Below are 12,845 nucleotides of genomic sequence, written 5' to 3' on the forward strand. Positions count from 1 at the left end.
GGTGGTATCTCACTGCACTTAAGGAGCCGGGTGCGGCACTGCGGGTTTCATACACTGCGGCACTATTGGTTATTTTCGATTTTTTTTTTTTTACTTTACATGTTGCGTAATACGTAAACCAACAAAATACACAAAACGTAACAAATTTCGTCTTTATCTCTGAAATTCGTTGAGTAATCTTTCAAACCCCGCAGTGCCTCACCGGTGCCACAAGTGCAGTGAGATACCACTTTAACATTTGGAGTCCTGGTTCCAATTACTTAGTACATGCGAGACCTCGATTCAATCCTGGTATATGGCATCTCTGTTGCGGGTTGCTCTCGTCTTCACTTTCAAAAGAAACGTGCAATGGGTGTTCCGTGCTTAAAAAGATGCTATAGGCACATTACATAAGGGGACTGGTATCCTCTACGTGTGGAATACATCAAGATAATGAAACAGCAAGCAAACTTGCTGCTCTATACACATAAGGGTGTGAACAAGAATATCCATATAGTAAACTGTGTGAAACAAACGATAGTACATCACGTAGTAAATATATATGGGGTCATCAAAACCATAATGATTTAAGTTGGGGTAATAATGTCCTGTAAATACCGGTCATCTACAACTTTTACTTTCAGAGGCCAACTATTTTTTGACACCTTTGCGGGTCGTCATGTATGATATTTTCAGAGTACATGGCTAGGTGATGCAATGGGACACACAGAGGTTACTCTAAATGTCATGACAACTCAGTCAGCTTTTTGCTAACATGCTCGACCGAACACTTTCGCTTTGACAGGTGGATTTTTTTCAATATGTTCTGATTTTTGCCTACCTGCTGTCAGGATTTGCAAACGAGAATTTCTTTGCACTATTTTCTTTTTTTCTTTGCAATGTTTTACCTCCTTGGATCAAGGTGTAAAACGCAAAGGTTGCAATTGGCCTGTTAACGTTTTCTTCATTTGGACTTGTCCAACATACGTCACTGATTACCAAGTTGTGAATTCAGAAAAGGTTGAAAAAGTTTGCTGTGTTCATCATAACAAGCTTAAGATATCACAAAGGTACGAAAAATGATGAATGTTGTAATATGTTGGACAAAAACAAGGCATGCATACAGATAACATACGTAAGGTAAGGCATACGTAAGTTGTGACATTAAAATGCAATGGCTACAAATGCACTCTTCTGTGATCCAAAACATTGTTTTGTGACAGCATAGACAGCATAGATAGGTGTTTATAACAATGAAACCTGCACTATTGAAAGTTAAAAACATTTATCAGAAATTCACCTGGGTTTCTTGGAATTTTTTTACCTTCCCACAAAACCATTAAACTACTGGCAAATTCATGATGGTGTTTCAGTAACGACGTGATATCTTTAGACTGGAAATATGAATTTTGAAACGTTTCCTTATCGAATTAGGTCGGCAATAGCTGCAGGTATGAATACGAATTGATTTAAAATCTGAGATCGTAATTGCAATCTTAATTATGTGAAAAACTTGCCTGCGGCTTCTGTCATCTTACACAGTGTATTTCATCTTACTGACTCTTTCATGGCGGTAGATTTGAATGCGATGATCACGATATTTCTATTGAATTGTTAGTGAAAGATGGAAAAGCCATAAATCATGTGTGACCGAACATGATGTTATGATGAATATATTTCACAACATTCAAAATAAGATGTGGAACTGATAAGTTATGTTTTTTCTGCTTTATAGTGAACGTAGTGAAACTGAGCAAAAAAACCTTGTTTATCCTCCTTAAATTCTCCAACGTAACACGAAACAATGCAAATGGTTAAAAACAGTTCATCTCTACTACTGGATAAGAAAACGGATATTTACATCCGGACGTTTCGAGTGACATCCATCACTCTTCTTCAGCGTCACTAGAATGAACTGGCAGAAACAAACCAATACAAGTACATAGTTAATTAGAAGGATCGTAAGGAAATATTACTCAAATTTGAATCATGTTTGTATAGTTCCGTATGGTAAAACAATACCATGGGAAGTTATTGTCCTAGTTCTTTCTAGTGACGCTGAGGAAGAGTGATGGATGTCACTCGAAACGTCCGGAATTAAATCTCGTATTTCATCCAGTTGTAGATAATCAGTTGTTGTTGTTGTTGTTTTTTTCTCATAACGTTTACCTGGATGTTTAACCTTCATAGACGTACAATGCCATTTTATACAAAGTAAGAAAAAAACTTTCAAAAGCTTCTTTAAAGTCTCCAACCGGAAACATAAAGCTGTGCTATCTAATGCTTGTGTTGATGGCAATCGAAGGCAATATACGCACAGGAATTCCTCTCTAGCTTCCTGTTGTGTCCAAAGGCATTTATCCAAGTTTCCGCATTAGTAAGATGTTATCCTACGGTACTCATTAGCAGAATAGTCTTGAAAGACATCGCATGGGGTTTTCTTTGAAGCCATGTGCCCCACGAAACCCAACAATTTTATCAGATCGCGACTTTGACAACTTCAATTAATCATCAACCTCAGAGAGATACCATTGTCAGATCAGTATCAGGTATAAGGTATGGTGGGTGAAGTACGAAATAGTTTCTCACGCTGAAGCTACTTTCATCTGCCAGTGATGCAGATGAATCGCCTTCAGACAAGGGAAGAGCTTGACTTATGACCTGTCACACAGGCTGCTGATGAAGCCTGATGCCATCAGGTAACTGATTCTAACGGTCGCAATGGGCGATCCCATAGGCAGTGCTGTATGTAGTATGAAGCTGTGAAAAAGATATAATCTTTGGAAGGAATGGGGGGCTACAAATAAAGCTTCATCAGGCGATTCTCAAATGTGCACCTTTTATGAAAGACATTTAGCTGATGCAACTTATGATGGATTATAAATCAAGGTCCGTTGCATACGAAGCCTTGAAAAACTACCTATTGGCGAACTATTGCGAATTTTATATATCCCGATTCATAACATCAGGTAACTGATTCTAACGATCGCAATGGGCGATCCCATAGGCAGTACTGTAGTATGAAGCTGTGAAAAAGATATAATCTTTGGAATGGGGTGGATAGCTACTTCATCACGAGATACTGTGAACGGACGTATCATGAAAGACATTTAGCTAATACAACTTATGATGGATTAAAAGTCACGTCCGTGGCATACAATAGTTTTAAAACTGACTAACTATTGCAAATTATATGTATCCCTATTAATGCGAGAAGCTTCTTTTTTATACTAATTAACTGAAGAATGGCGGACATAACAATCGTTTACTGGTTAACACTTACTGTTGTAATAATCATCCATAGATGCAAAAAATATTCTGGCCCAGCGGAATTTGTGTTGTTTAAGTCGTAGTTACATCACTTCAGATTTTAGCAGTCTTTTTAGTTATATGCATTTTCCACAAATGTGATCCTAACCTAAGCAAAGGACAACACACGCTAACTAAATGGAAAATTCGGACCTAGAATTGCCATGTGCAGTTGGTAGAAGGTTTTCTAATACAAAAGACTAATGTGTAACAACACCTAATGTTAAAATACATGTAAGACAAAAGTTTGAAACCAGGCCACCTATTTCTTGGAAAAATGCATTATGAACGCAATATACTACCAGATATCTACTTTATGTTTATGTTAAATCCCAATACTATTAAGGATAGATGTATTTCGCATAAGCTAAATGGCAAATGAACGACATTTAGCACGAGGTACATACTTATTTTTGTTGCCTGTATTCCTAAGATTTAACTATTGGAATATCAGAAGAATCAAACAAAATATTTTGAGCGAAAAACGCAGGAATTCACATTTGCGACCAATTTAGCATTAAAGGTCTTTCCATGCACAATAAGGTCCATTCCGTTGATGGCGAGCTTGACTTCAAGGCCATTTACTAATGGTAGGTAAAAAATGATAGCGGAAGGCAAATTCCCCTTTCTAACATGGACTTCCCATTCTGTGACAGGCCAAATGGATGAGGCAATTATGCTCGTTATCTCTTCCTGCCTAGAGTGCTTAAGGGCCACTCTAAAGGTAAGTAACTATCTAACAAAACTTACAAAAATACCTTCTACTTACGTGCAGGACCAGATGATGATAGATATTATTTTTGGTCCCATTTGTAAGATGGTCTACGCGATATTTGGTCATTTTCTTAAAGTAGAAACAACAAAGTGGAAGCTTTATGAACCAGAATTAAGAGCCACTTGAAAAGTAAGTAACCCTCTAGCAAAACCTATAAAGAATACATTTTACTTAGATGCTATTTGGGTCTTATTGGTAAGATAGCCTACACGATGTTTTGGCCATTTTCTTAGTTTTGAAACGTTTAAGTTTGTTGCAATACTTTAAAGTTTTATTATTGTCAGCTTATTTTCATGAAAATTACATCCATTCACAAATAAAATTAAAATAAACAAGAAATCTTTTTAAAAAAGCTGTGCCTTGCCGCGTATTTTATGTTATTTTGGTAAGATAGACTAGATTCTACGCTTAAAAATCCCGAGTTCCACATGTCGCCCCCTCCCCCCTCATTATCATAATTTATGTCAGATGAATTATTGGCACATTAAACAGGTTTTGTAAAACTTTTTGACCCACAATGAATATGCATTATTTTTTATTACAAACTAAGTTCCTTCTGATGCAATTTGTGATATATATTTATATAAACATGGTGAGTTAAAGCGTAGATTTATTACGCTGGACCACATACAGTAACATGCGTCTAGAAGAGCGTTTTAATACTCGCCTGGAATGTACTATTGTCTAACTAAGCCATGAAACTCGGCAAGGAAAGAAGGGCCTTTGGAAGGGGCTTTGGAAGGGCTGGGTTAAAAGGTCCGTCCATTGATCCATGGAAAAAAGCTGGCGTAAAGCCTTGCCTGGCGGCAAGGCAAAAAATATTTATGAACTAGAATACGAATTAGACTGTTAGAAGCAGGTGATATTAATAGTTGTTCTGTTGCAGAAATAATATTCACTGTCACATATAAGCTCATACAATCCACAATGTTCTCGTTGATTGTGCTAAATACAAACTGAGATATGCACATAGACCTTGCTCTCAGTAAATACGTGCCAAGGTAAGCTTTGACGTGGTAATGTACGAGTGATGAGTCACTTAAGAAAGGCTTTTTGCTCAACATGCGCTGACAATTACACCTGTGAAGAGTGTAGTATCTTGTGGAAGATGCACTCATTACTGTGATCAATGAAGTCAATGAAGTTGATGTAAGGCCGGGATGAAAGGTTAACTATTTTATTATGAGATACATTAAGATCGTTCAATTCCTGGAAGCTTTACAGAAAGACGTATTATATTAATATTATATCATATTAATAAAGGCTATTGGACCTTGAAAGCTTTTCTTTTAAAGTCTATCAAAAATTGAGGTATTCTTTTTGGTGCGGGTCGCCTTCACTATGTATAGAACATCATAGGAAAACATTGTTAAATTTATTCATATTGGAATAACTCAAGAAAATCAAAATAATTGAGATATTGCAACCATTGTATACTCAAGAAGGTATTATCATTTATCAAAATGGTTCCTACAAAGTACATATCTAAAATCAAGTTAATTGGCTTATCAAAGTTTATTCATTTCAATGGCCCATCAAAAAAGTTTGTGCTTTCTACTGTTATTGCAAGTTTAAGAAATCAATGAGACTGGCGACAGCAAAATCAGATAAGTGAATATATAAAGCTTTTCAATTAACGTGTCGGAAGTAGATTGGCAATTGACTTAGCTGACGTAGTCTTATCAAAGTTTGTTATTCTGAACAGTAAAAAAACGTTTGTGTTCTCCAATGTTCTTCTAGATAGGTTTAAAGAATCAATAAAGCTGGCAACAGTAGAGATACCACCAGTATCTGTATTGCATAAGTAAGACATCACATAATTCACTTCAGTTAATATTTCAAAAACTGCTGACATATCAAAGAAAGCGCTGTCACTGCGTCTGTATGCGCAATGATAAAGTAGTATTGATCCTATCGAGACTGCTATAAATATGATATCTCGGTTTTACGGGCAGCGAATAAATGACCATAATACCCACGCTATCAAAAATCTTTATCATGTGTGCTTTACTGAGCAATAAAAGAAATAGCTAAATCGATATCTAATAGTTGAACAAAGTGCGTAAAATAAAGTTGTCGACGACAACTTATATATACATATATATAGAATGAGAGATATATAAATTAGATATATATATATATAGAGAGAGAGAGAGACTGAAAGAGGCTAAAAAAGAAAGATAGAAGATAGACGAAAAGGCATACTATGAACTAATATATTTGTTCCATCTTCAATCAATCTTCAAAATCGTATAGCATTGTCAAATCTAGCCAATTTCCAATTGGCCAAGAGGACCCAAAAGTTGCCTCTAATAATAGTTGTTTAATATTTATCTAAAGTTGCATAGTAGACACTTAATACGTATATTCAATTCAGATAATGGAAAAATATGTCAAAAGTAAATCAATAACACAAAATCTTTGCTACAACTGCCAGAGTGAACCAAATTACTTCAGAGTTTGAATAAGGCTGATTTTGATTATATGCATGAAATCTGCGTGCACATCAAGTTTCTTCCGTTTCCAGAACGAAATTACAATGATCATACTGTGATTCACAAAAAAAGAGGCTACCAAAAATAATAAAACACAAAATCTGAAAATATCTGGAAACGGATATTAATGTTGTAAAATGCTTAAGTTAATTTCAAGATCAAAGAAGAAGAAAAACAAGCTAGCAAACAGCTATCGCTTGGTATACCATGTTCTGTCTGTATAAGCATATTTAAATCTTACAATGAACGCATTCATTACCCCGATTTATTCTGGCCTCCGTCGAAGTCTTCGAACGGGGCTGTTATTATTTTTTTGAAGGAAGGGCGCTGGGTCGAAACTTGATATTTCTTTATGATATTGATATTGATATTGGGTGGGCCGACTACTCACTCTTTGCAGCCAGGGGCTGAATTGCAAGGAACTTACAATAGGCGGGGCTAAATCGTAAGGGTCTGGAGCGAGCTGCCATTCGGCGCCTCTCAGGTGACCTCAATACGACAGTAATTGCCCCAGGTGCGGCCAAGGTACTGTAGGTTTTGAACCTCTCACACCGCACCATCGCACGTGTGGCGGGTTCTTACAACGTTCTCCCTCGGATAGGGCGTTAAATGGAGGTTCCGTGTCTGGGGAGAGCCATGCCCCTCGGCAAACTCCCTTTCCAGGCATGAGAGAACGAAGCCAACGTTGAAAATCTGCCCTATTCAAAGACTGCAACGTGGGCGAGATTATTCTTCTCACACTCGCATCAGTTTTGTGGTACCCAGAGCCAATGATTCTGAGTAAATTTCAAGTTGAGCCAGATGAAATATTCTTCTCCACAAAGAGCATTTCAGGACATACTAGCGCTCATTAATATTGAGTGCGCATGGCACCGACATATACAAGATGTTGCTAACGCAAATTAAAGCTAGCAGTGTAATTATTAGAGATTTGAGTGCAAGTTGGGATCTCCATATGAATATCATGAATAACGTTTGGAAAACAATTTTAGATGTCATTTATTATTGTTTTCATTGATCATTGTTAAGACGTTTGGCTTGTTTACCGGTAGAAACATTTCGATGAGACTTATTGATATTCCTGAACAAGACGATATCAAATATGTACGTTAAATGGAAGTTAAAAGAGAAAACCTTACCCTGCGCAGAAGTGCAAAAATTGAATCACAAAGTATTCTAACATATCACGACCGGACGAACGTATTGAGAAGACCAACTGTATAATATTATTTGAACATATAACCTCAACAAACAAACTCACCTGCACTATGTCGATATCAGCAGTTTAAAATTTGTTTTGCATACCCGGTAAACCGCCTTATGGCGTAACACACCAGGATTTTACTGAACAGTACAAGCTGCATATCTGGACAGATTTATTTTATCCACTCACACTGGGAAGAACCCATAATCTTTTCAATAATATAAGTGCGGTGGGTTATTTTTCTAACGTGTTCGAGGTATGGCTCTCCTCAAACACGGGACCTCCATTGAACGTCCTATCCGAAGGACGGCCCTGACCGAAGCTATAGGTACTCATTTTCACCTAAGTGAAGTGAGGAAAGTCGTGTTAAGTGTCTTTCCCAAGGGCACAAGATCGGTGTCACACCAACGAATTTCGAACCCAGAACACGCTGCCGATTGCGCCACACGACACCCCCCCCCCCCCAATTTATTTAAACAGGATGTCCCTATGGTGACCTATAGCATAAGGTAAAATACTCCATTAATTTGGGCAATTTGTGAAGCGCAAGACGCCTTTGGTCCTGACGTTGACTTTGATTACATCCCTAACCTTACTGACCTCCACTATACCAATTACATCAAATGGCATAGGTAATGTAGTAGTTTAGGTGCAGAGGAGTAGTTGTATCGACTATGGAGTTTGGATATGCCCGTTAGAAACAAACAGGTTTGCATCATGCAAAATGTGTGCTTACTACGTTTGTGTGCATTTATGTATGTGTTTGTGTGCATGTTTGCGTAACTTTGTGTTTATGCATATGAACACACAACGTTCTTCACTTCAGACATATTGAAAATTCTTAAATGAACATCAATATGTACATGCATTTACAGAGTTACTTGCTGTAAAACGAAGGACCTTCATCGCGTTCCAGGCATATCTGCATACATTATTTAGTTTAATATCTAAGAGCATGAGTTTACAGCTAGCTGCATGTGGATGGCGAATGCATATGCCAACGGATGGTAATAACTTATAGATTTTTATTATCTCTATTTGTAACTCAGCGGCCGTGTGGTTAGAGTAGTTGAATCAGAACCCGGAGGTACCGAGTTTGAATTACTGAAAAGTCCCAAAATGGTAACCTTGCAATTGGCAAATAAATGTACTTTACACCAATTCTCTAGTCTCCAAGCAGACCCTACGGTGCCTTAGAGATAGTACATGTATCAAAGCTGGCCAAGAGTATAGCCGGCCAAAGGGAGTCAAACGGGCACCGGAGATCTGCCTGCACTGAAACAGGGTGGAGCGTTTCTATTCAACAATGGTGTTGCTGCCCAACCCTGTAGCCAAGTGCTAATGACTTAACGAGCGACTTACACTGGACGAAGTCCTGGTGCCGCTATACTAAGTCCCTTGCCAGCTTTGATACTATCTCTAAGGCACCGTAGGGTCTGCTTGGAGACTTCTAATTTTCTCGCTCGACTAAGGTGTACTTGAATGAGTAGCTTGGTTCAGCTGGGGATGTTCCAATAGGCTAGAACGTTTAATTTAGGCCCGACCATTGAAGCTATCAACACCACGCTATCAGCATACTCTAAAGATATATTGTTTGTTTGTTTGTTTGTTTTATTTGGATCTCCATTAGTGATACTAAATATAGTATCACTATTCTTCCTGGAGTCCTACAATACATGAGCAATAAATACAATACATAAGCAACAAATCTTATACAATAAGTGAACAGAAAACCAACAAAATCAACTGAGGTAACTCAAAGTGAATGATGGAGATCAGAGGTCAAATAAAAATGCCATAACTTAGGTTTTGTATGCAGAAGGTGAATAAAACAATGATTAACAAAACATAATTGATTCTACCAAACTGAATATGTATTATGAATATAAGTACAAAGTAAAGTAGTCGTAATGATAATAAATAATAAAATGTAGACACCTATACATAACTGAAAATGACGATTGCAACAGAATAAACCAAAGTAATGTATTACCAAAACAACAGAAACCGCTGAATGAAAATAAAGGTAATGTAAAAGAATAGGGTTGCCTTTGTCTTCGAACATATACAATGTATATACAACTATACAACAATAATTATTCTATCATATTACCACCACATACTCAGTGGTGCTGATTTGTTTTGTTTTCCCCAGTCTTTGATTCTGTTTTTGAATACTGCACAGTTGGTAGATGTGAGGTTGCTTGGTAGTGAATTGTATGTCTTTGTGCACCTATAAAGGAATGTCCTAGTGAGTGCTTTTGTTTTGGGTTTCGGTAAAGTGAATCCCCCCTTGTGTGCCAGTCTTGTGTTGTGGTTATGAGAGATGAAGGAAGTACTGACCCTGTCATAAATACCTTGCGGTTCCTTGACTGTAAGGATTTTATGAAAAGCACAGATGGTACTGGTGAATAATCTCTCTTTGACAGTTTGCCACCCTAGCCTGGAAAGTAAGTTGTAGCATCTGCCTCGTTAAAGCAAGAAAGGCACTGTCAGCGTCACTGACAAAAAGTAGTGGGTTCCGCCTGAAACGTCTGACCGTTTCCAGAAATACTGTAAATGCATTTAAGTTCGCGGGGATTTAATTTCGCGGTAGCGGGAAAAGGACTTTTCGCGGTGGATTTAAGTTCGCGGTAACACCACAGACTGCAATCTAATACCATAATAGAAAAATGTTCGCGGTGCAGAAGTCACCGCGAAAACCGCGAACATTGATCCACCGCGAACATTTCTGCATTTACAGTATATCCAGTTGCTTGAGTAACTGCTATTTGGTGTATCTTATTATCTGGATGTCTAACCTTCATCAATGTAAAAAAAGACTGTTTTTACATTTTTCTACACCATTAGTTGAATCTACCTCATCACATTGCACAACGATACTCAAAACGTATGAATGCGACTTAGCTGTGTTGTGAGAAATTCTACGCCAATAAAGAGTTTTCGGTAGTAGGCTATCTAAAACTAGGGGAGCCCGTTCACGCTGTCTAGTAACGTTGAAGAATGTGATATAACGACGCGACTATGTTGAAGTTTTCGAAATTCAGAATTTGAAGGTTTGTAGCCATAAATTCTGCAATACATGTCTTAAAACGTATGAAAATACCAGACTCACCTAGTCTTGAGTAGATCTCTTCTGTTGCTTCCTCGAAAGAAGCCCGGATTCGTTTTGTTCTATCCGGATGCCCCGCAAACTCCCTGAGCAATACTCCCCCCTCTTTCAATATTCAGTCATCTTTTAGAGGGCGAAAAAATGATGATGTCATAACTTTGGAGTCGACAGAATTCGTGCGTAGCGTGCGCAGTCCAGTGGTTGGCGATCTTACCTCCGTACCAAGAGGTTGTGAGTTCGAATCCCGGCTGTTGTTGCTCACCTGACATGGACGCTACTGGAAAGGATTGCAGGAAAGGACGGAACGTTAAGCCGTTGTCCACTGTCCTTTGTCGTAAGAAAACCTATAAAAATTTCCCCATACAATAAACCTGTATATACTGTACATCAGAGCATATTCCTTCTCTGTCACGACCCGTGGAAGATCAGCTCTTCAGTGCGCTAAACTGGCTTGACATTTTCACTTTCCAGAATTCAAAATCGTATGCACAGAACCCTAACATCGAAGCGTGTGAGGTTCATCCTACAAGCACCTCTTGTGCTATCCTAACATCTTTGTGCCCATAGAGGTTACGCCCTTTTCATTTGAAGGATTTGCTGAAAACCATCCATAAGATCACCTTCCTGACACGAACAACAGCACTGCATAAAATTACCGCACAGTACAAGCGTGTATTGAATGGGCCAAGTCATATACCCTTTACGTCTTTTATCTTCAAGATGATAAACGCCAGAGGCTGCCATTATAGTCAATAGGGTCCTAAACTTATCTTATCATCGAAGAGCAGCTGCGGGCTTCATGTATTCATTACAGAGAAATCTCCATCTAATTTACAAACCGTAACCTGAGGTATGACCTTTTCCTGGTGTTGAGCACCCCTATATTTGTCACGAAGGAGTCTTTTTTTATTCGTCTGTAATGAAAGATATTTTGATAAATGGGCGTTTGATAGTTTGTTACCTTCGTTGAAGTGGAGGTATTGTTTTTTGTCTGTATGTTTGTTTGTTTGTGTGGTGTGTGTGTTCGTAGTTGTATTGACATTGTTGAGTGAAGGGGTGTGATACGAGAAACGGTGTGTCTGGATACTGGCAGCATTGGAAGGTTTGCTTTCACATGATGATTAAAAGTCGGTTCCGCATGCCGAAAAAATATATAATACTTGGAATAACGTCAAGATAAATAAAACAAGAAATTTACATTATCATGAAGGAATACATTATGTTTATTGTAACTAAATGGAATATATTCGGCTGATCTTTCTGAATATGTCAGTACAAGTAAAGTTGATTATGAACCGACTTGTTTCATCAGACACCATATAAATTATAATTGTCTGCAGAGGTATAATTTGCTGCTAGCTGAAAAAGAAATCAAACATCTCATAATACAGTAAAATCTCCTACTTAATGAGTAAAATCAAAAGAGTTATACCGTGAAACATTCACAGTTCTTGTGAGTTTCTTCCTTTGTTCGATATTGTGAATTTCTCCATAATTCTTTCTAATACATGTTGTATGTATTTCCATCTGACTCGCATAAGGCAACAGACAATTATCTAGCAAGTAATAGCAGACAGAAAATGAGATTGGCTTCATAACCTACTTGAGACCTTTCTGTGACCTTTGACCTAGCTTCCTGCCAGTGTCTCCAATGTGCATAACACCTTTGGAGCCGCGCCAAGCTAACCTTTCCATCCTGCCAGTATCAAACCATTCCCCAACTCACACCCTGCCACTCTAAACTACAAATCTAAACTACGGACAGACTCCAGCACAAACAAACATAGAAATCAATATCTCCGTTTTTACAGTCCATTGATATTGTTTCATATCGCACGAAAATAGAATAAATCTTGGCATTAAGTCCAGAACACCTATATTACCCGATCTGAAAAACAATCCTTAGTCTTTGACCCATAATGTCAGTGGGGCGCACGCAGGGTCAGACACGGGAGCAGCTCTGATGCCACT

At 38.0% G+C, this 12,845-nt stretch overlaps 1 protein-coding gene across 1 annotated transcript in view; it reads right to left on the reverse strand.

The window, feature by feature from the left end:
- Positions 1 to 11,136, reverse strand: part of LOC118404005 (sodium channel protein 1 brain-like) — a 179,678-nt gene extending 168,542 nt beyond the window's left edge. Inside the window, exon 1 of the mRNA XM_035802908.1 lies at positions 10,878 to 11,136. The gene's annotated coding sequence lies outside the window, so the exon portion shown is untranslated. The remainder of the gene's footprint in view (positions 1 to 10,877) is intronic.
- Positions 11,137 to 12,845: the final 1,709 nt, after the last annotated feature.

This window comes from Branchiostoma floridae, chromosome 17 (assembly GCF_000003815.2).
Source record: "Branchiostoma floridae strain S238N-H82 chromosome 17, Bfl_VNyyK, whole genome shotgun sequence".
Lineage (NCBI taxonomy): Eukaryota > Metazoa > Chordata > Leptocardii > Amphioxiformes > Branchiostomatidae > Branchiostoma > Branchiostoma floridae.